Below are 24,945 nucleotides of genomic sequence, written 5' to 3' on the forward strand. Positions count from 1 at the left end.
CTTGATCACTAATTGAGAAAATGCCCCACAGCCGGATCTCATGGAGGCATTTCCTCACCTGAAGCTCCTTTCTCTGTGATAACTCCAGTTTGTGTCAAGTTGACACACAAAACCAGCCAGTACAGGGTGGCTCCCCCATCATTTTCAGGGGACAGGAGCAAGGGGACCCCAGCTTCCGTGCATAATCTGATTCCGTCTCGATCTGATTTTGACAGCTCTACACACCTACTTCTGACAGACAGCTAAGAATCACATTTGCATGCTGTGTGTTTTACAAGACAGCAGGGAAGGTAAGAGAACCAAAAACGGGGTGGGGGCACCCTCAAAACACAGACAATGCAAGAGACAGTGTTTAATACAGCATACCCACAGAGAGGATGAGAGTTTGCAATATATCAGAAAGCGATGGAACAGTTAGCCTCCGCCTTGCGGCTAGTGTTAGTTCAAAGGTCAAAGAAACCAGAGGGGAAATCAAAGTAAAGTTTGGTAGACGGAATTTTAAAAAGAAAAAAAAAAAAGACCTGCTAAATCAAATAATGAAAATTAGAAGAGAAATTAAACAAGTCAGTTGAAATTTTGACTGGTTTGTTGAAATTACTTAGGAAGAAAATACACAGAAAAATCAAACACATATTCCACCACTTACCACAATTACAACAAAATACTTGAGAAAATGCACTTAAAAAGAAAAAAGGTTTATTAAGCTCATGTCTCTGCAGATTTCCATCCCAAGATTAGGCAATCCCTGACAAAACAGAAGAACCACCACTTATATCCCAGAAAATGGAGAAGAACTGAGCCGGGGCCTCACAGTCCCCTTCCAGGGATTGCTGCAAAAGTTTCAGGAGCTCTGTGAGGCTCCGCCCTCGGAGGGCTCCACCATCTGCAGCATCACCCTGAGTAACCGACTGAGCCTTTAATGGGGAGTGGGATTTTGGGGGATACTTCTCTTACCAAAGCATAAAAAAATTCTATCATATTTAGTGTGTGTGTGTGTGTGTGTGTGTGTGTGTGTGCCCGTGTGCACACATGCATCCCATGTGGAAGCCAGAAGGTAATTTGCAGAAATTGGTTCTAGTGGATCATGGAGACTGAACTCAGGGCTAGACAACAAATGTCTTTACCCACTGAATCATCTTGCCAGCACCACTCCCCAAAATGTTGTTAATTAGGAAAAAAATTAAGGAAAAAATTAAGTTTTCAAGAGCAGTGTTCGTACAGTCCCAAATACATACACTCAATACTGGCTCACCAAAAGACTGTACAAGAACTGCTCTGTAAAGGTGGTGTGCTGACAGAACCCTCCCTGCCCAATGTGTCCCACACAGGGAACCTGGACATTTTATCTTCTTCAGTGGACTTCTATGTGTCATCCATTCCCAGATATCCACAACTCAAAGAAAGCATCTGCCACTCCACACACCAAGAAGGGGTTTCTCCATCACAGGGAAATGCAGGACTCCAAGACTGAAGAGACAGACGGCAGAGGCGACAAGCAAGGGAATCCCCACTGTAAGTCAGGGAGAGCGCTATTCTTATCCCTAGCCCTGGCCAGGACGACAAGGCCACTCAGCTCCATCTGCTTAAGTTCAGATGACCTCAGAGGCAGGGTAAAACTGAGCACCAGAGGATCTGAAAAGCATGGAGCAGGGACTCAGGCACGGAGCCTGAGCTTTGCAGGTGCTGAGTTAGCCCAGTGCTCCCAAACCAAGGGACAACAAGCAAGGCAGCTATAAAAAAAAAAAAAAAAATATATATATATATATATATATATATATATATATATATACACACACATTCATACACACACAGAGAGATATATACATACACATATATACATATATATACATACATACACATATAAATATGTGTATATATATGTATGTATGTATATATGTATATATGTGTGTGTGTGTGTATATATGTAGATAGATATGTAGATAGATAGGCAAACCAAACTGGGCAACATGGAGAATTAGTCATGGTGCACACACAGGCCACATGGTCAGTAGCGCATGGTCAGTAGCCATGGCAGAGTCTGTATGGGCAGCGTGGCAATCCGACTGGCATCCCTTTATCGTGGAGGGGTGCACATTGTTGTTAGCTGTCGTCACTGAAAGAAAAGCCAGATCCTAGTTCCACATTTGAATGGACGCAAACTTTACCCGACAAGCCATAAAGCTCCATAAAGCTCCAGAAGTCGTGAGTTCCTTTTAAAACCTCATCAGACTGCAGAAGATCTCTCTAACGCTCCAAACCTGGCTTAAATCTCGAGCTCCACACAGAAAAGCTGGATAAGACAGAGCCAAAGGGCCATGGCAGCCGCGAAGGCTAGGATGCACGAGGCAAAGGGCAGGTGTTCTTCATATGCAAAGAACTCCTAAATTTATACAAGAAAACATATAATTTAACAGGAAATTAGCCAAGGATTGGTGTATTTTTTAAAATCCCAATGGCTGTATATGACTGGCAATACAATTCCAACTAATGAGGAGAAAGTTCAAATTCTGCAGTTGGGGAGAAGCAGGAGGAGGAGGCACCTCATCCTCGTGGTCCACTACAAGGACTGTGATGGTTTGTATGTGTTTGGTCCAGAGAGTGGCTCTATTTGGAGGTGTGGCCCTGTTGGAGTAGATGTGGCCTTGGAGTAGGTGTGTCACTGTGGGGGTGGGCTATAAGACCCTCATCCTAGCTTCCTGGAAGCCAGTCTTCTCCTGTCTGTCTTCAGAACATGATGCAGAACTCTCAGAATCTCCTGTGACAGTGTCCCGTGTGGACACCTTGATGATCATGGACTGAACCTCTGAACCTGTAAGCCAGCCCCAATTAAATGTTGTCCTTATAAGAGTTGCCTTGATCAGTGTCTCTTCACAGCAGTAAAACCCTAACTAAGACAAGGACAGAGACAAACCTAGGATAAAGGAGACCTTACCTATCAGTTATTCAATCAATCAATCGATAAGAATTAAGAAAGTAACAAAAAAAGGCATCTTCCAGGTGCAGTGGCTCATACCTGTCATCTCAGCACTGGGAAAGCTACAACAGGAGAATTACTGTGAGTTCATGGCTAGCCTGAACCTTAGGAGAGTTCCAGGACCTTCTGGGCTACACTGTGAGACTTTCACTCCAAAGAGAAGATGAGGGGGAAAGGGGAGGAGCCTGGCTCTGATTGATCAGATTCACAAAGGTAAAGACATCTCACAGAATTGTTAGGTCAGGGTGTGGGGAGGTAGCACTTGTTAGTGATACAGTCAGTTCGAGCTTACAATCTGAGCCAGTGCTTCCCTGCAGAGATGGACCTTGGGAAAGTTACTTCCTCTCCTGCTGTGCCAGCTGCAAAGCTGTGCTGGCCCCAGAAGGATACTGAGCATTAATAAACAACTAACTCTTTGTAAAGTCTTATAGAACCATTCCTAGCACAAAGGGAGCATTGCCTTCCAGTCAGAAAAACAAATACACATGAGCATCAACTCCGGGGACTAAGGCAGCGATAGCTAGATCCAAGGAGACCCTTAGGGAGGACGTAGTCGTGCATGCTTTTAATTACAGCACTCTGAAGGCAGAGGAGGGCAGATCTGAGTTTAAAGCTAGCCTAGTCTATACAGAGAGACCCTGTCTTAAATAAAAAAAAGCAAACCTCAAAGCTGGAGGGAGGGGCTACCTGCTGTAGCTATCTCGTGGGTGGGTATGTGTGTCGTAACAGACTGTCTCTCAAGATCTACATCCTCTTGGCTCCCTGGATGAGAGTTTCTCTAATGCAGACACAAGAATTTTTGTCTTCTCCCTCTCCACCATCAACACAGCTTTGATTATCTTTATTACAACCAGAGACTCAGGCTGGGGAGATGGCTCGGCTGGGGAAGCACTCACCAAGTAGGCATGGGGCCCCGAGTTCAGATCCAGGGCAGTCATGTAAAAAGTCAGTGCCACGTACTAATTAATAACCCTAGTGTTGGGGAAGTGGAGGCAGGAGGATCTCTGGAGCTCCCCAGCCAGCCAGTCTGACTGAATCACTGAGCTCCAGTTCCAATAAGAGAAACTGTCAAAAAAATAAGGTAAAGAATAACAGATGCCACTTTGACGTCTACATACATGTGCACATACATGCATGCACAGAGACACACATGTATATCCATGCATGTGCACATGGGGGGATGCACGTATACACACACACACACATACACACATACAAACACATATACATATACATACATATGAACATAGTGAACACACACACATACACACATACACGTACACACACAAACACACACATATACACACAAATACATACATACACACACATACACACACAAACACACGCACATACACACATACACATATATATACACAAACACACACAAACACATATACACACACATAACACACATACACACACACATACACACACACCTACACACACACACACACACAAGCCCTGCTGGAACGCAACCTCCCAGTGCCACATCTTGGCTTTGTAGTCACACTCTAGGACAGTTCCCTTTCTCCACTCTATCTTCAGACTGAGAATCCTGCCACCTTCCTTTCCCTCTCTGAATGTGTCGGGGTTGGCTTGTGAGAAGCTGCTCACAGCATCCTGGAGGTAAAGTGCCAGCCCTCGCCTGCCCTTTGTACAAAGCAGCAAACGGGCTGGAGCGTACGGTGGCTTCTGATCAGGTAGCCTGTACAAGACAGAAGTCCAGAAGCACTTGTATATGGCCAATGGTTGTTTGCCAGATCATGTCTGAAATGTGACTAAGAAAAGTATTTTTACTAAACTTGATACAATTTGGCTTCGGGGAGGGGGAAAAAACCTGTAACAGATCCTTAGGCCGCTGACCTCGCTTCTGGGGCTTCCTACTGCAGACATTTTCAGAGTATCAAGGATATGGATGCAGCTCTGTCCTTATCAGCTGATGATTCCACACAGCAGACCTGTTAACACTAACAGGCGTCTACCTATCATCTAACAGTGCCCTTCTTTCACATGTTCATACAAAGAAGGAGAGAGGTTCAGAAGGCGGCTCTGTGGCAGAGAGGTCCTAAGCATACATCCCCAGCACAGTAAAAAAACAAACAAACCAAACCTCCAAAAGCCAGAGGAATGGGGGAGGGGATCTGAAAACTGTAAGCCTGGAGACCTGAGCTTCAACCCCAGCGTCCTGCAGCAATATCCCTAGCACTGAGAAGGTAGAGACAGAGGATCTCTGGGTCTTTCTCAACAGCCAGGCTAGCCAAACCATCATCTCCATGGTCAGTGAGAAACCAGCTCCAAAGGAGAGCCAGGTGGTGACAGAGGAAGACACCCAACAGTGATCTCTGGTCTCCACATGCACAGAGACACACACCCAAAGTGTGTCACATACAAACAAAAATATCGCAAAAAAAACTTAAATCTGTATTCCAGAACATGAAACAATTTCCTGAGCATATTAGTAAGAGGACAGAAAGGCCCAGTGTAGAAGAGTAGGTTGAGCGACCAATTGTGTTAACATCTATGGATGATCCTCTTCTAGATAGATATTTCTGATTTTTTATGATTAGTGTGTGTGTGTGTGTGTGTGTGTGTGTGTGTTTGCAACTGTGGCAGTCAGAGGATAACTTGTAGGAATCAGTTTTCTCCTCCTTCCACGCGGGCCCCAGGAACTGTATTCCAGTCATCAGGCTCAGCAGCAAACACCCTTCCCTCTGAGGGCTACGGCCAGTCCTAGAGGGATAGTTTTGGGCGAGCACCACCTTAAGTGCTGCTGGGCTTGTCTTCATGGGTAAGAATGGCAAAATCTGCACGTGTGGGAAGAGCCATCCTTTCTCAAGTCAACTCACCAGGCGTATCTTTACTTTCATCAACTCTTTTCCCCGTGGCACTATGAACATGGTTTTTCTTCTCAAAAATGTTTTATTTTCTTGGGACTGGGATGATCATTCCCTGGGTAAAAGTGCTTGCCACATAAGTGTGAAGACCAGAGCTCAAATCCCGGAATGTTCAAAAAGCAGACAAGTAGCATCTATAATCCCTGAGTTCCTACAGGAGTTGGGGATAGGAGAACCCCTGGAAACGTGTGGGCTGGCTAGCATGACACACACAGTGTTAAGATCAAGAGACTCTCTCAAACAAAGAGAAGGGGTAGACCGACACACAGGTTGTCACCTGATCTTCCACACACTCAGCAAATACACACACACACACACACACACAATGTATGCCAAATTATACAAATGCAAAATTTTAAAGAGAAACTGAAAAACAAGCCCCAACACTGATACCTTCAAGGACACCAAGTTTTTAGTACTTTGAGATCCAAGGCAGTAAGGAAGCAATAACAGTGCTCTGCAGTGGAGACAATTCTGACAAGCCCCTGGCCCAGACTGTAGCTCTAGACTCCTTCCTCTCAGACAAATGGTCAGATGGCAGAGAAAGGACATAAGAGTGGTAGAGGGAGCTTGTTTCCTATTAAACAAAAATCTAAGTTCTCTAAAAGACCAATAAAGCTTTCAGGGAGTCCACAGCAAGGGGTGGGACAAAGGGAGGGGCCACATATGTGGCTGGCCCTTTGATGTTTAATCAAGTACAAGTACTAGTCTTACACCTCCAGACTGACTCAAGGAGAACCACATCTTCTCTTGCACACATCTGCAGAAGGCATCCAGACTCCCCAATCTTTCCATCTAGAAAAGAAATGCTCCCAACTCCTCTCCCCCAAATGAGTCTCAGAAACACTGCCCCACGTCTGCCAGTCAGTCGCAGTCCAGGTGTTCAATACCCTCCATGTGGCTCCAACAAACTCTTCTATCTGACCAGTGCATGTGCGCGCACACGCACACGAAAAAGAACACACATACTCACCGATTCCCTGAGCTCTCTGGCCCTCCTGCCTACTTATTAATTTCAATGTTCTGAAGGTGCCATTCCCTCCGTGGGTCCCTATGGGGGCTTCTGCAGCAGAATGACTCATGAAGGTAGCCCAGTCTGGCAATTTACTCTGAATGAAGCCAAAGACCATAATCACTGGTGTTTAGAGAGGTCACGCTAAGTTTAATTTCTAAGTCACTAACGGATGCTATCATAGGACCAAACAAGCATTTTCTTCTCAGTCTGAAAGGGTGTTTGTTTATAAGCTCCTGAAGACCTCCCAGCTTGCAAGGGCACTGCTAAAGCATTCCTGACTTTACCAGAGACCAACCTGCCCTCTGCCATTGAAAGAAACATGTCAGAAGTGTACACACACACACACACACACACTGGGAAGGTTGAGAGCAGAACAAACGTAAATCTGCCCCCCAGGTGCGACTCCACATCCCAGGCTTTCATAAGCTGAGGCCAAGCAGCTAGGAGATCAATCAGCTCAGGTCTGAGAGGTTTGGGGTTCTTTTTCCTTCTACGGCACAAAAGGCAATATACCATCTCCTAAAACACAGGAGAGACACTTACTTGCTGACATCCCTGAGAGCAGTCCCCATGCCTGATGCTGCCGGGGCCACCCCCACCCACTGGCGTGCAGGCAGGGCCCCACCCACTGGCGTGCAGGAAGGGCCCACAGGAGAGTTAACTGCAGAGGCACAGCTCTGACCTAGGCAAACGTTCACATTCAAGACTGTGCTGGAAAGCTTTCCAGAAGGCTCGGGCTCTAACTGCAGAGAAGGCAGAAAGCTCGACAGAAAGTGAATCCCAGCCCCCACCCCACTACCAAAAGCCTCGGAGAGGAAAAAAGCCAAGGATAAAAGAGATGGGCGGGGCCAAACCCTCCTGGGCCCTAAACCCTTCTAAACTCACCCTGGGAATCTCCACAGGATAAACATCACAAAGCAACTCACCCTCCCCATCTCAGGGACAGAGCCAAATTCCTCTGAGTAAAGGTCAACAGGAAATGACCTGAAGAGACCTTTGACCTTAATCATGTTGGTTTAAGGATTACTGAAGCAAGATTATTGGGGGAAAGAAAGCTATGAAACGTATGCAGACTAGATTATAACTGAAAAAGGATACACTGTAAAAAAAATTTAATTAAGGAGAGTGCAGGATGTTTCTAATAAGGAGATGGAGGGCGGATATGGGAACTAAATAAAAAAAAAAGACACCATCTATTTTTAAAACTTTAAGGAAAGAAAGTTAAATAAGGCAGGCAGGAAGGAGAAAGCAATCTGGGCTCAGAGTTTGGTGAGAGTGTGCATCTTGCCTGACGACCTCATCTTTTTAGACATCTTCACAGTGGCTTTTATTGGTTTTGCATTTAAAAAGAAATAACTGAGACTGGTATGGTAACACACACCTGTAATCCCAGAATTTAGGAAACCAAGGCAGGAGGATGGCACAGTTGAGGCCGGCCCAGGCTACATAGGGAGACACTACCTCCGAACAACAGACGTGGTGTGGTGAACAGGGTGTCATCTTAGCCCTTGGGAGCTGGAGGCAGGAGAATCAGTACTTGGAGGCCAGCCTGGGCTGCATGCGCCTTCTCAAGCTTGCGAGTGAAGGAAGAGCCACACCCTTGGACAGTGTTTCCTCTCCAGAGCTCTGCGGTAAGTGACTTGGAAACTTCTGTGAAGCCCCATTCTGACCTCCTACCACAGACCAGCAGTGTTCCCCTCAGCTCTGGATCCCGCACTCTTACCAAGGAGACACTGTATGACTTGGGAACTACTATCCTGAATGTACCGGAGCCCCCGGTTCAGGCTTAGGAATCACTCTTCACCTCAGAAGCCAGTGCATCCCACTTCACGGAAGGAAAGTTTACACCCTCCAACTTCCAAGCCACACAGAGAATTCTTGACCAAACCACCTGAAGAACCTGCCCCTCCCCCAAGCATGCTTGGACAAAGAAGGGATATTAGTTCCAATGGTATGGCAGGGACAGGTTTGCAATACCATGTCCCGTAAGCAAAAGTATGTCACCCTTGATGGCTTAGCCCAGCCCTTCTAAGGTGGGACTCTCTAAGAGTCCCAAGTCTTCAATTTTTTTTTTCAATGAGTTCCAGACCGTAAAGGATACATAGTGAGACCTTGTCTCAAAAACACAAAACAAAATAAATACTAAAAAATAAAAATACTGACCACAAAGACTCCACAAGTTATTTAGAACTCGTGAGTGTAGAGTACTAAATAGATTACATTTTAAAATACAGGTGAAAACTGCCACTCAGAAATGAAAAAAATTTTTATCTTCACAGGACCGCAGAGACAGTGACAGGGCTGAGCCAGTGGTTGCATCTGTGATCCCTCAGGGGCTGGAAGCCAGTTTCCATGATGGTTCCCACAGGATCTTACCTCCTGGAGCCACAGTCTGTCACCTCCCATTCCCTATGGCCAAGCACACTATGGAAATGGCAGCCTAGGTCTTCCAAGACCAGATCATAAATGTCACAATAGATCCTATCAAGGCTTCTTCAAGGACGCTTACTCCACCACCAGCTCCCATCTACCACCTTGTGGTAAATGACCACCCTGCCTCAAGAAGCCCCCTTGAGATTCCTTAGAAAAGGATCTTACAGTTTTAGCTGACATCTTTACTGTAAACTTTTGAGTCAGAACTCAAGGCTGTCCAAAAGCCACTCCCAGAGTCCTAACCCACAAACACTACATAGGGCTATTTACTACTGCTTTCAGCCCCTGAAGTTGTCACAGGGCCATAAACAGCGCCACCCACGCTCTGCCTCCCAATCCCCCCACCCCCCACCTCCACACCCCCACCCCCCGCGACTCTGCCACCCACAGCTCCACCACCCACAGCTCCGCCCCCATGCCTTTTCTCCACAGCTACCCCATCAGCTCCTTTATAATTTGATTAGCACTGAAAATGTATGTAGGAACTTACCAACTCAGTCAAGAAAACTAACCTATACTCCCCTAAGCACCCTCACGACTGACTTGCTCACATGTACTTCCTGCTGACAGGGATACAGGCGGGACTCTGTTTCTACATACCTTTTATGACACACACACACCCCCAAACTCCCTACAACCACCAAGCAACTACTCCAAGAGGCTTCTCTGCTACACATACCAGGAAACTAAGGCATCACTTCAGAGAAGCACCTTTAAAACTTATTTTCCCTGTATTTAGTTTTAAAAATAACTGGGACATGGTGGTGGATGCCTTTAATCCCATCACTCAGGAGGCAGGGTGGTGCCCAGGGTGTGGCACTATTAGGAGGTGTGGCCCTGTTGGAGAAGTGTATCACTGTAGGCTGTGGACTTTAAGACCCTCATCCTAGCTTCCTTGAAGCCAGTCTTCTCCTATTTGCCTTTGAAGAATGTGTAGAATTCGCAGCTCCACCTGCACTATGCCTGCCTGGCTCCCACCTTGATAATAGACTGAGCCTCTGAAACTGTAAGCCAGCCCCAATTAGATGTTGTCCTTATAAAAGTTACCTTGGTCACAGTATCTGTTCACAGCACTGAAACCCTAACTAAGACACAGAGCTAAGTGGATTTCTGTGAGTTCGAGGCAAGCCTGTCTCAAAAAAACTAAATAAATAAACAAATAACTGTCATAAGATACTACTACACACCACTGAAAATAGTTTAAAGCAGTGCTGGCGATATTAAATGCTGTCAAGGAAGGACTGATAGATATTTGCTCACAAGACTTCAACACTAATGTTGCATTTGCAATAGTTCTGAGTGTAAGCACACTCAGAACTGTCCCACTGGAAACAACCCAAGGTCCTTGAGGAGGTGGATGGCCAGACACATCCTGCTGCTCCACACAATGACCACCAGAAATGGCCGCAAGAAAAGCAAAGCAAGCTTGGACCTTTAACAGACTTAGCAGCTCCTCCCAGACGCTATGCCAGCTCCGAGAGGCCAGTCTATAAAGGCTATGCTGTGACTTTGCGCAAGACATTCTGGAGATGACCAGAATACAGCGACTGGAAGATTAACCAACCGGCAGCACAGGGGGGTGGGGGTGGGGGTGGGAGGGTGTCTCAGATGAGATGGGAAAGGCACACATCCTGCTATGGAGTTGGTGACAGTTCCAGACATGTGTCGAGACACAATGCTATACACTAATGGCACAAAAGTCACTTTGATAATATTAATAGAGATAGTAGTCCCCATTAGTTTTAAATATATATATATACTTTATGTATGTATATATACTTTAATTTAAAAAAAAAATCTTCTGTAAGGGCAGTATATACTCTTAACCACTGGGCCATCCATCTAATTCTTACATAGACTTTTTTGAAGGTTTTTTTAAGTGGGAGGGTTGGTTGGGAGGTGTTTGTTTGTTTGTTTGTTTTTGAAACTATATCATCCTAGCTAGCCTGGAAAACTCTATATAGACCAAACTGGCCTCAGAGTCAGAAAGATCTGTCTGCCTATGCCTCCTAAGTGCTAAGATTAAAGGCATGTACCCCACAATATATCCACCTCTTAAATCACCTGAAGGCTCTCTTGATTTTTCAGATCTTTTCTTTTTACAGTGCTGGTTTTACAAACCTTCGTAAGCAAGTTATTCGAACCATCACCTGTATCTCAGGACTCCAGCATCTCCCGGATATCAATCACTGATTATCTTATCCTAGAGACAAGAACTCTTACTGTATCATGCCCCTTGCATTTTCCTCCTAACTGAGGTTGGTAAAGAGCCTAGATGCAGGGATGTAGACCACTGTGCAGTGCGTGCCTGGCATACATGTGACTCTGGGTTCCATTGAGTACCACAAACACAAACACAAACACACCATACATACATCACATACCATACATACATCACATACCATACATACAAACATACACACCATACAAACAAACACACACACCATACATACACACAAACATACACACACCATACATACACATACCGTACATATATATACATATACTATATATACACATACCATACATACACACACCATACATATACATACCATACATATACACACATACACACCATGCACATACAAGCACAATATATACACACATCATAAATATATACATACATACATACATGCACATACACAATGCATACAAACACCATACATATCACATACACATACACATACACATACACATACCATACATATCACATACACATACCATACATACACACATACACATGCCATACATATACACATACACATACTCCATACATACATACACATACTATACACACACATATACACATACACACACATACTCCATATATACATACACCATATATACAATACCGTACAAACACACACATTCCCCATACATACACACATACATACCATACATACATACACACATACACACACACCATATATACACACATACAAACACCATACATACCACAAACGCACATACACCATTCATACACACGCACACCATACATATACACATACACACACACATACTCCATACATACACACACCATACAAACACATACTATACACACATACACATTCCCCATATACACACATGCATGCCATACCATACATACAGACAGACAGACAGACACAGACACACAGACGCACACAACCCACATACCCTCTTGCATAGGGCACAAGTGCTCCATAAAATATTGCTGTTAGAGAACATGGCTTCATCCCTTAAGTGACAGGTTTTTCTATATCTGTACCCAAAGCACCTAAGAGCATTTGTCTCAGGATTCTGGGGAAGAAACTGCTCACCTTTAATAGACCTTGCTTGAGCTTTTCTCTGGAGTGCCGTAAGCACTAAACACCTTTGACCAGGTTCCCCACAGTTAGCATGCCTTTCAATATCAGATGTTAAATATGTATGTGTGTGTGTGTGTATGTGTGTATGTGCACCTATAGACATATATGTATATACATATGTATGTATTTATGTGTGTGTATGTGTGTGTGTGTGAGTGTGTATGTATACATCCACAAAGGCTTTTTTGTCCTGCAGTGTCCCAACATCCACAACAGTATCCCTGTAACCACTTGTAATTTGTGAAGACCCCTGGAGTCTAAGGTGGTGTTGGGATTGGCAGGTTACTCATGAATCTACCATAAGACTTTCACTAATCAGAAAACCAGAAAACCATGGCTGAACTTTGAGGCATCATGGCTCCTGACATCCAGGGACTCACCGACAGCAAAGCCAGACAGAAGAGAGTCGTTGCGCACAATGACCCTGGTGTCCCTGGATCCTGAGCTCTGCACAGGGCTCTCCAAACGAGCTGCATCCCCAGCCCGTGTGTCTGTGTTCTTCAACAGTGTCCTCACAAGGTGTGCCAAAGAAAGTCAGAAACAGACATCACCTCCGCCAGGACTTTGATGGATGGCCCAGGCTTGGGTGTGCCAAACAGTATCTTTCCTGTCAACACTGGAATTATCACACAACAGCCCCGCTCACTGGAGATGGATTAGGGCTGAAAGGACTAACAACTTCAGTCACAAACGAAGACTGCAGGGCAGGGGATGGGCCTTACCGTGGGGACTCCCTCAGGCTGCAGGCAGCTACACTGACTGCACACAATCTTCTCCTAGATGCACAGGGATGCTCTGAGCTGCTCTGAGCTGCTAGCTAACTCTTTCCTCGTCCTCGCCAGGCGTGTCTGAACATGAGTTGGAAGAATACTGCATGAAGACAATATACTACAAATGACTTACAGCCTCGCACGGGATGTCAGGTCAGAAGTGTGGCACCTGAGCAACCAGGTGTGGGTGGTGCTAACCTGCGATCCCAGCACTTAGGAGGCCAGGGAGTTTAATAAAGCTAGCCTCGCCTACATAGCAAGTTTGAAACCCAAAAGTGCTCCAGGAGACATAAATAAATACATTATAAGTAAATAGTCATACACAATAAGTAAACAGTCAAACCATGATGTGATCATGAACTCCACAGCTTCAGCAAGCCCCTGGCGGGTGGGGGGCCCCTCTGCTGTGTGTTTTGGTTTTCCTTATCTGTGCCTAAGCATTCTGTGTTCCTTGAAAAGCAACTGAGGTCAGAGCAGACCTATAATCTGGCTGTCCCCACAGCTCCCTCCACAAACCATTTGACAGCCACTCCCAAAGTGCTCAGGCACCCCAACCCCCTCCCATCCCCAGCCAAGAATGCTCATCTCTAGTTAATCCTGGAGAGAGCAGCAAACAGTGGGGGGGGGGGGCAAATGCATCGTCGTAATCCAATCAGGACTGGACTTTTCTTCTAGGGCTCTGGAAACACAAGAGGGGGACTGGACAGGTGGCCCAAGAGTCAAGAGCATTTGCTGCTCCTGAAGAGGGCCTAAGTCCACTTCCCAGCACCCACATCGGGTGGCTCGCAACAGCCTTAACTCCAGCTCCAGGGAAATCCCCTTTGGGCAACTGTATGCATGGGCAGGTGAACAAGCCAGTGTGCTCACAGGTACACATGCACACAGAGACCAGAGAGAAATAAACCTTAAACAGAAGATGCTGATGTCCAGGAAAGAGCAACGGTCAGATACAAGGCACCATGCCACGGGGCTGAGACTCTGTAGCTAGCTCTCGGATCCTAAGTTGCCTCTGCTCTTGCTTGGTCTGCTGCTGACAGCTAAATAAGAACTATAACCTCCCCCATCCTGCTTCACAGGCAGGACTCAAGCTAGGCTTTTGTCCTTTGGGATAAAAATAAAAGGCACAGAAATGCTTATCCTGTGGTTATATACAATACTGCAACAGGAACACTGCACGCTGAGAAGTGGTGTGAAAGGAGGGTAAATGGGCTAGCACAGGGCTAAGTGGGCTAACACAAGGAACCCTAATCCTATCCCTAACCCCTAACCCTAACCCTAACCCAGAACTACCTGCCTCCACCTCACCAGTGCCGGGATTACAAGCACAAGCCACCATGCCATCATTACTTATGTCCTATAGATCAAACCCAGACCCTGATCCTTACATGGCACGCACTTTATCACATGAGCTACCTCCCCAGCCCCAGGGTTGTTTGTGATGGTGGTAGATTTTCTCGGTGATGCTGGGAGGTCTAACAGAAGACTTCACACATGCTAGGGAAACACTCTACCACTGAGCCTCCCAAACTGCTTTTTTGAAAGATTGTATCAATTAAATGAAACGATAACAATATTGTTGGTTTACATTCTGCAACTGTCTGCACGCATGGCTTTTATCTGCTGCTGCTGCTGCTGCTGCTGCTGCTGCTGCTGCTAAAATTCCTTCCCAGGAGAAGACACAAACAATGTCTACCCCTCTTCCTAAGGTCCTAATGACAAACTAGGGCAAGATTCCACTAAAGTTCACTCTGGGGACCTATGAGTTTATTGGACTTCCTTACAGAGCATAGGTGAGCTGCTACCTCCAGGGGAGTGGGCACCCTCCCCCACAAGGCTACACCAGAATTCTTACCCAGCAGAGATAAGGGATAACTCATAAACACATAGATGGAGCCCCTCTCTCCTAGTCTTTCTTGGCCTGCATTCTCTGGCCCCTCCCCAGGACATTACGCAACCAGGGCAACACTGCATACAACAGGTGTGAGAGCACTGGCTACATAGTCAAGCAAGGGTCCTGGGACCCTCCGGCACCTTCTGTGAGTGCATGTGAAGTCAACAAGCCCAGCTAGGATGAATTTTTTGCAAGTGAGCACAAGCTAAAACTCCCAATAGAGATCGTGGTTGGGTTAGAGCAAAGGTTCTCAGCCAGTGGGTCCAGACCCCTTTTAGAGTTGCAGATCAGATATCCACATTATGATCTGTAACAGTAGCAAAATTACAGTTATGAAGTAGCAACAAAATAATTTTATGGTCGGGAGCCACCACAAGATGAGTTGCATTGAGGGGCCCCAGCATAATGAAGTTGAGAACCATTGACCCACTATATGCCTTCAAAGATAGTCTTGCAAAGCAAGATGGATAAATATTCAAGCAAACTCAGTAAGATCATCACTGTCTCGTTTGAGTAACCTCTTCTGGGAGTCCCTTTCCTTGTTATGTGATCAAATGCCCAACAGGAAGCAACTTGAAGGAGGAGGGGCTTATCTGAGCTCACAGTCCATCCTGGCAACAGGTGGCCCTGTAGTAGCAGGAGTTTATAGGTGGGGCCCTCCCTTTAGCACAAACAGGTAACAGACAGCAGGCAGGAAGTGGGACCAAGCACAGGAGCCTACTTCCTCCAGCTAGATCGCATCTCCTAAGGGTTCTACCAACTTCCAAGCAGCACGAGCAGCTCAAATCCAAGAGCCCATGGGACTTTCCACATTCAAATCACACCACCTCCGGTTTTACAGACCCTCCTGTAGTCGAGGGTGCCCTCCACTTGGCCCCTCTCGAATCTGATGCTACAGATCTGAGGCACTGGAGGCATATAAAGGAAAATGTATCAGTCCAAGAGGAACTTCCTTACGACTCCTACACACATAAGCATCCATGTGAAAGAAATGGTGGGGACCACCTCTTTCTTCTAAAGAACTCCATGGGGTTCCAAATGTGATCTAAACTGCTAAAGGTCCTTCTAAGATCATGTGTGACAAGGCCACCACCAAAAGAGGTCAAATTCAAGGATATTTAAGACGCATGGCTTGCATAAGCATCAAACAGTCCTTAAAAACAGTTCATTCCTCAGATTGGCTTCACATTTCCATTGTGTTAAGTCCTCACCAGATTGACAACTGAGATTAACTACCACACCCACCCAATCACTTGCACAGAAAAATACAGAGAAAACTGTTTTCTTGAAAATAGTGTTATATGACAGAAAGATAAATTCCTATAATGTTCTAATGGGAATCTTCCTGGTATAGCCCTAACCCAAGAAGGAACAGAAAGAAAATAAGTGCACTATTTACTACAGGTTAATATTACTTAAAGGCAGGCATGGGTGTGTGGAGCCCGTCGGAATCTACCATGCACTTACAGCGAGCGCTGGCTCCATTATCTACCTCTGTTCTCCTTTTGCCCAAACCACAATATGTCTGGCTACAGGCATCCCATCTTTCCTTAGAACCCCCATCAGCAAACTTCCCAATGCTGGGGGCTTCCAGGAAGGCATTCTCTCAGCAACAAAGGAGCTTCAAGGAGCCTGCCCTACTCACTGTCGATCTAACACCACCAAAGTGATAACATGAGTTGAAGGGTTGCAGGGGCCAGCAGGGGCCAGCAGCTCCAACAGCTGATTACGCTGCAGCATCTAGTGAACCAGAGGTAGCAAGCCCAAGTACACAAAGCAACATGGTAGGAATGACAGAAGGACAGGAAGGACCTCTTCTTTAAAGATGCAGACTCTCTGAGACAGGAGCCCTCCTCCCATTACTTGAGGCCTCTATTGATAGGCTGAAGATCTCATCAAAGTCTGTCATTCATCTATATTAAGTGGACAGGACAATGAAAAATTAGGAGAACATTCTTCTTGGCCTCTGTTACTTACCTGATCTAGAGAATGTCACGCCGGGACAGTAAGAAGTGCTGGGAACCTGGGAACCAGTCAGCTGTGGACACCCAGAAGCAGCTCGCTGCTGGTGCCCGGTGGTGCAGGGCATGCACTGCTCTAGCGGAACGCCATGTTCAGTGCCCAGCAGCCACACTGGGATGTTCACAACTGCCTGTAACTCCAGTTCTGGAGCATCTAACACCTCCGGCCTCGAGGGGGGGGCGCTACATTCCTGTACACATACACAGACTCACAAATAATTTTTTGTTTTTGTTTTTGAGACATGCCTCTCTATATAGCCTTGGTTATCCGGGAACTCACTCTGTAGACAAGGCTAGCCTTGAACTCACAGAGATCCACCTGCCTCTGCCTCCAGAGTGTTGGGATTAAAGGCATGTGCCATCATGATGGACTACAAATGAGTTTTTAAAAATAGAATGCTAAAACTTGCTTTTGCCCAGGGTCCCAGTTTGTTCTTGTTCTTAATTGATTTTAAAACTTCTTTCTCATATTCCTTCCATCTGTGAAACAACACAACCCAATTTGAATTTTTAAAAAAATAATCTGTTTACTTGATTATAATATTAACCGCTCATTTATCTCTACTTTCAACATAAGCAGGTTGGGTTTTTTCCATCTCATTTTTCCCAGTGAATTTATTTAAGAAAGAACAAAACTGTTCCATGAAGAACGTTGGGCAAAGCACAGCCACAATCACCCCCTTCCTCGCATACGAGAACTATTATTTCCCAAAGCTGAATACATCTCCTCACCATCGACACATTCAACAATCAGACTGTGTGAAACGTTTTGCTAAGTATGTGCTCTTCAAAAGACACCAACACAAAATGAAGCCGGGCCTGCAAGATGGCAGCAGCAGGTAAAGGCTCCTGCCGCCAAGCTTACCAGCTCTCATGACAGACGACTGGAGAACTGACTCCTGCAAGTGGTTCCTCTGGCCGACGCATCACGCTGCACCAGCATGCACATCTATGTGAGCACACAGAGCCATATGCACACACGCACAATAAAAACACAATAAGGAATGAAAAGGCGATGAAGACAAAATACATGAACGAGTGGAAATATTGGAAGGACAGACATGTAACAAAGGATGTGTGTCCAGAGGTGCAGAGACACAGCTGTAAGCAAGCTGAGCAAGTGCAGTTCACTCATGACAAGTGTACTCAATACAGCCAAAGAACACACACACACACACAGCAAAATGACAACAATAACATAGAAGGCATACAAAAAGCAGACATACCATTGACTGGGAAACACAAACGATTCCAATAGTCATCAGGAAAATATAAGACAGAACCACCTCATACTATCACTCCATGTCCCTCTAAAGGACTAAAATGAAAATAAATAAATAAATAAATAAAACCCTGACAGTTCCAAGCGCAGGCCAAGAAGAGTCACAGAGCCTGGCAGGTGGCAATGTAAACCAGGACAAACCCCTAGAAAGCAGAAGGCACTTCAACAAACACCTCTCGAGCCCAGAGCCCAGCAGAAACGGTGAAAACATACTTCCACACAAAGACCTGTCTACAGATGTTCTTAGGAACTTTGTTCACAAACACCAAACTCACACGCAACCTGGTGGCCCAAGATAGATCTTGATGCCACATCTTGGTCTCACCACCCAGGTCCTTGTAAGAATCATTGAGGAGCAGAAAGGAACCACTTGGGAAAGCTAAGAAAGCAGAGGAGGAGGGAAAAAAAGGACAAGAATAAAGATAAAGCAGAAAAGAAATGACACTTCAACCCATTACAGAAAAACCACACCGTGCCCAAAAGACAAGCTAGACCATTCAGAAATATCAGTCAGCTGGCTGAACACCACAGAACGACCACTGAGAATTCCAAGTCTCCACAATCCATCCTTCTAAAACAAAGATACTTAAGGCGCTTAAAAAGGGGAGGATGGACAGATGTGCGAATGGCATTCCAGGAGGCAGTGCTGTCAGGAAGGAAAACAATCCCAGAAGCCTCTGAGTACAAGGCAGAGAGCAGAACACAGCTGCCTTATCCAGGCAAGAACTGGAGGGAACATCCACTCCCATTGGAGAAGCAGCGGGATGTTTAAAAGGCGCCAAAACATTAACACAAGCATTTGGTAAGAGGTGGTGGGTCAGGGATAAGTTTTCCCCCCTATGTTTTCATTCCATGATTTTTATGTACATGTAAAAAAAAAATGTGTCTTTTACATGTCAGCTAGTTTTGAGGACCAAACTGCTCAATTACAATGAAGTGAATATAAAGTCAAATACCAAATTCTCATATCCCCAGAACTGCAACCTATCCATGCTAAGGTCAAGTGTTCCATTTAAAAAAAAAAAATTCCAGGGACTAATTTTAAAGAGCATTAAAAGTTAGGCATGTTTATTCACTCAACAAATATTTACCAAGGGCTTGCTATGTTCCAGGCACTATCCTAGATCCGGAAATAACAAATGAGAAGGAAAAGCAGAAAGGACCACACTTCTAAGTCTTCCTCTGAGGTTGGTAATAAGTCACCTGTATGAAAAGTGTTTCTCCAAAAGTCTTCAGGCAAAACAAAGTGAGTACTGACATTCTGGGTTTATTGATACATGGCAGAGTTCATTAAAGGCGACCTTATTTGGACCTGTGGCATTTTTGTTTTAATGTATGCACATGTGACAGGTTAGCACATAAAATTCTGTGTAAGTAATTAATCCCACATTAATTCCAAATCTTGCAATGTATAATTTCTATACCACAACAGAATCCAAACACCACGGAAAGTTCTAGAGCATGTGCCCAATGTCAGTCAAAGTAGTACGGCTGGTCCTTACTCTGTTTCACAAGTAGCGAGCTCAGAGCACCATGTTTAAACAATGTATCAATCATCTACTCGGTTCAAAGCACCCTTCCAAAACATTTTCTACTGACTCAAACCAAGGGAAGGCTATCTCCACTAAAAGTCCGTTTCTCTGAATCTATACGTGCATTTTTCCCCCTAGGGGGCTTTTTGATTTAAAAACAAAAGCAGTAATTGCCATAAGTGGATGGAGAAGCTGGCATTGCCAGTAATCTTAATGGAAACCATCTGGCTTTTACCTTGGCCACATGGAAGTGGTTAATGAGGGTTACAGCCAAACCTGCATCAAGGAGAGCCAGAGGACTACAATCTAGGAATGCCACAGCATAAATGTCAGCCATTAAAGCGCAAGAAAAAGTAGTTCAACCACTTATGTTCAAGAGTCCAGCGGGACAACTCTCTCCTTTCTGTGTGTGTGTGCAATCCCAGCTGGCCTCAAACTCATTGTGCAAGTATAACCAAAGGTGACCTTGAACACCTGATCCTCTATCTCCGGAGTGCCAGTATTACAGGCTTGAGCCACCACACCTGGTTTATTGGAGGCTAGGGACAGAACCCAGGATGAACACTACCATGTAAGCTTACAGCTCCTTTCCATCCAAAGTACCAAACCACAGGAGAAACACAGCTGGAAGACCCCCAACCTCCTGAGGCCCTCCTCCTCTCCCAGGCAAGGCACCAACACAGGGAATCCCTGCCAGTCCTGGAAGAAAGGACTTCCAGCACTGTGCCACAGGGCTGTGGAGGCCTCTCTGTACTGTAGCATCATCTTTTAGAGAGTCCTCAAAAATGCTAAACCATTCTCTGCAGCAAGCAAAGCCAGCCACAAAAGATTGGTTTAAATGACCAGTGTATCATGCCAGGGAAACATTAAGTCTACAAAGTCACAGTCTCCTTAATCCTCTCAGAGTATTACCAGGCTGGTTTTCTAAAGTAAAACCAGCATGCAAAAATTCAGTTTTTCTTTTTTCTATCTAGAGTTCTCCATCGTCCACTCATTTTTCTAAGTGAATCTAGCTATTAGGCGTTCTTTCCTCCTCTCCTTTCTGTTACTGGGATTGAAGTTAAGGCTGGCCTTGAATTTATGAGCCTCTGCTTCTGCCTCCAGGACACTGGGATTTCCTACATGGCCCCCACACCTTCTCACCCTTTTCAATATTACTTTTAATCCTTCATCTTTAAATATTTTTCCCTTGGATAATTTAATGAAAAACAAGACAAAAATTGTCCCAAAAGAATATCCCAATATCAATGGCCAATAAGAGAATATCAGTGTAGAAAAAGACACTAAAAATATGCATATGACATCATATGCATGTCTATCTATAATCCTGGCACTCAGGGTAACTGAGACAGGAAGATCTCCAGTTAGACCAATCGGGGATACACTCTAAGATCTTATCACAAAAGGAAGTGGGGTGAGGGGGATATTTGCATCGTATCTTCAGGAGGATCCCAACTTAGCAAACTCCTAAATCTTAACAGCATATTCCAAGTCAGAGGAGCACACCACAGTTCTGCATGCACCACCCCCCTCCCCACCCCCCACACACACCATGAGGAGGTAGTTACCTCACCGATGACCAAGTATTTCTAGCTTCCTGTGGGTTTGGCAGACATCTGCTCACTATCTACACCACCGACTCCCCCAGTAGACCAGTCACTGCCCAATAATGCTTCTATTTATTTTACCCAGAAGCAGAGCTATTAGCCAGACACACTAAAAACACAAACGCTTCGTTGTGCTTGGAGTAGGTCCAATATTAGTGTCTTGCTGCAGACCGATGCTGCAGGAATATAAAGTGGGCTGTGTGGATGCCATATCCACAGAAGACGTGCACTGTCAGGGACCCACCCACCTGAAAAGCTGAGGCTAAGACACCGGCAAGAAATGTGGTGCTGAGGGAAGACACAGGGAATTGAGAAGGGCCCCACCTTAGCCTTAAAGACACCAACCCAATTTTTAAAGGCAACTCCTCAACTAAAGCTTTCATAATCCAAAAGGCACACCACACACACACACACCCGTTCTCCATTCCTTGTTCAGATAGAAAAAGGCAAGCATGGCAACGCTAGGGGAATGTTCTGAAGTGGGCTTGGCCATGTCCCCACGTGCGAAGCACATTAAACATGGTCCATCGCTGGGTCGAGGTTCTGGTCGGGAAAACGCTGCCTACAGAAGGGAGCGGATGGAAGTCTGGGGGGTAACCATGGGCAGGGGCCAGGGCTAAGGGCGTCAAACGCGGAAAACTAGCATGGAGGAAAGCTGAAACAAAAATAAATGAAACAGCCGGAGGCCACCGAACTCCGGAGGGGGGAGGGGTGTGAGAGACTGAGCCTAGTAAACTGTTCCAGATGAGAGGCAGTTATTCGCTCCCACGTCTTCACCAGCAAGTCTCAAACCTCGTTCCTTTGTGAGACCTACCTCGCTCTTTTAAGGGGACTCAGCCATTGGCTTCCAGGTCCCATCAAGGAATCTGGTACCCCTCCACGACCCCCAGGTATAAGGCGCTCACTCACTGGGTTCCGGATGGGTCAAAAGGCTAAAGTTTCCCGAACTTAAATCGTAAAAATCACAATCAGAAGTTCTGGAATGCCCCCCAACACACAAAAATAATAATATATATCCTGTGCTTTAAAAAAGGGGAAAAAACTTTCCCCTCCATAAGGCAGGGAGCAAAGAGAAACAAGATCTAACTTAAGAGGGCGTGTTCTTCTTTGTCACCCACCGGGAGGCTCTCGCCGCCCGTGGGCGAGTTGCGGTGACCGGGCGGCACGGCGGAACCCGCGCGGCCCGGGGACGGACCTCCAAAGCCAAGATTGCAGCCTGAGGTCCGGAAGAGGCGTCGGGGGCGCTGTCACCCAGCAGGGTGGGATGGGAGGAAGCGGGGGAGGGGCACCCGAGGAGGGGAAGCCAAGGGGGAAACCCACGAGCTCAGAGCCCCGCAGCCCAGGTCCGCGGAGGTGAGCTCCACCGGTGCCCAAGGAACCGCGGCTCCTGCTATTGTTGCTGGGCCTGCAGCCGCCGGCTGCACACAGGACCGTTCCCGCGGACTCCGCTGCCAGCTCGGCCCGCGCCCAGGGCCGCGGGCGCGGGGACTCGCACAAGTTGCCGCCGCGGCCGGGTCCATCCCGGCGGCCGCCCTCCCACCGCGGTCATTGTTCGCCGCACGCCTCCTACCTCGGCGGCTCCGGGTCCGGACTGCGTGCTGCGGGCTGCAAGGCTGGCGAGGGCGCGGCGGCAGCGGCGGCGGCGGCGAGCGAGGGGTCCCCGCGGTCGGCGGGCGGCGGGCGCGCGAGCTAGGCAGGCGGCGGCCGGCCGAGGTCCGAGCCATCAAAGGTGGCGCGGGGCGGAGGGGAGGGCGGAGCAGGCGGGGTGGGTGGGGAGCACGCTCCGGGTCGCTGCGGCCGCTTCGACGCCCGGCCGGAGCGCCACTCGAGCAGGGAGGAGCGGCGCAGAGCGGGCGGTGGCCGCGTCCCCGCCCCACGCCTTCGCCAGGCTCCTAGCTCCCGGCAGCCGCTGAGCCCCCGTACCGGGACCAGCCGCCTCTGAGGCTGGTGAGCGGGAAGTGCGGGCCACCACCGCCCCTCCCAGGGCCTGAGCGGAGCCCTCGGCAGGGGGAGCCTGGGCACTGCCCGGGGACTGCGGAGAGCCACAGCCCCCTCCAGCGTCCGAGCGGTGACCTGCGCCGGCACACCGGCCCCGCCCCGCTCCGCCCCGCCCCGGAGGCAGGTGCGCAGAAAGGTGGACCGCGGGCAGGGCCGCGCCACCCTGGAGCTGTGCCTTACTTGGGCGTGCGGCAAGAGCCAGCGTCTGAGCTGCACTACGAAGCTGAGCGCGGGAAGAAGCGCCACCGCGGAGACGCAAGCGCTAGTCCCTGGTGTCGAGCTGGATGCGAAGGCCCGGAGGAGCCAGCAACAGCTGGCGGGAGATTCGTGGAACTGACTCCGCAGGTCGCATTTGGAAGCCTGACATAGGGCTACGACATCACGTGGAAAGCATTTTACAGAAACCTACGAACCTCCGCCCCCCCACCCCACCCCCTCGCCTCAGGCCACTAGTGCAGGCTTCCGGCACCACCCTAAGCGGCGAGGTATTCAATGTCAGAAGCACAGGTGCTGCCTTTGATGCTGCTTGGGCGCAGCGTCCACTACCTGAGCGAATCCCAGGACAATGCCCACCTCCACCACCCTCCCACCAGGGACAGCAGAATGCCCCGCGAAGTGTAGTGAGGTTTAGGGTGGCTTGATCCCCTGTTTTCTCCAGAACTTGGTGATATAATGGGAAGATTTTTGGATCGAGAAGGCCCAGGACGCTAGGTGACTTTCAATCACTATCCCCACCCACTTGGTGCCATATTTCCTTCCTCCTTCTTCCCTGTTCTTTCCGTGGCTGGGAAAGGTCTTGGGCCTCCGACTGTATGGAACACAGGGAAGCCTTGTTCTGCGCCCAGAGGCTACTGTGACCCGCCCCTAGAGCCAGTTTGGCTCAGAATCTGGTCATTTTCCGCCCCGGAGGAGTTCACTGACCTCAGTCCCAAGGGACATATTTTACAGGGGAAGCTGCAACTTAACCAAATGAAATTGTCTCTGTGGATAGAGAGGCTTAAGACATGAAAGGTTGATTATCAGAGAGGGGCACCTGTAAGTCACAGGAGTCAAAAGCAGTCTGCCGAGGGAGGGTCTGGGCTGTTTCTTAAGTGCTGCACAAGTCCCTCCCTCTGGCCTCAGGAGAACCAGACAGGCCTTAAGCAGTTTGCTGGAGAGAATCATGGGTGGGTTGGAAGCTGGCT

The 24,945-nt window shown here is 47.3% G+C and overlaps 1 protein-coding gene across 3 annotated transcripts in view; it reads right to left on the bottom strand.

The window, feature by feature from the left end:
- The window catches only part of Farp1 (FERM, ARH/RhoGEF and pleckstrin domain protein 1), a 236,827-nt gene extending 213,070 nt beyond the window's left edge, over positions 1-23,757 (bottom strand). For all 3 annotated transcript variants that reach the window (XM_052190621.1, XM_052190622.1, XM_052190620.1), the window contains exon 1: positions 23,334-23,757. The gene's annotated coding sequence lies outside the window, so the exon portion shown is untranslated. The remainder of the gene's footprint in view (positions 1-23,333) is intronic.
- Between the last annotated feature and the right edge of the window lie 1,188 nt (positions 23,758-24,945).

This window comes from Apodemus sylvaticus, chromosome 8 (genome assembly GCF_947179515.1).
Source record: "Apodemus sylvaticus chromosome 8, mApoSyl1.1, whole genome shotgun sequence".
NCBI lineage: Eukaryota > Metazoa > Chordata > Mammalia > Rodentia > Muridae > Apodemus > Apodemus sylvaticus.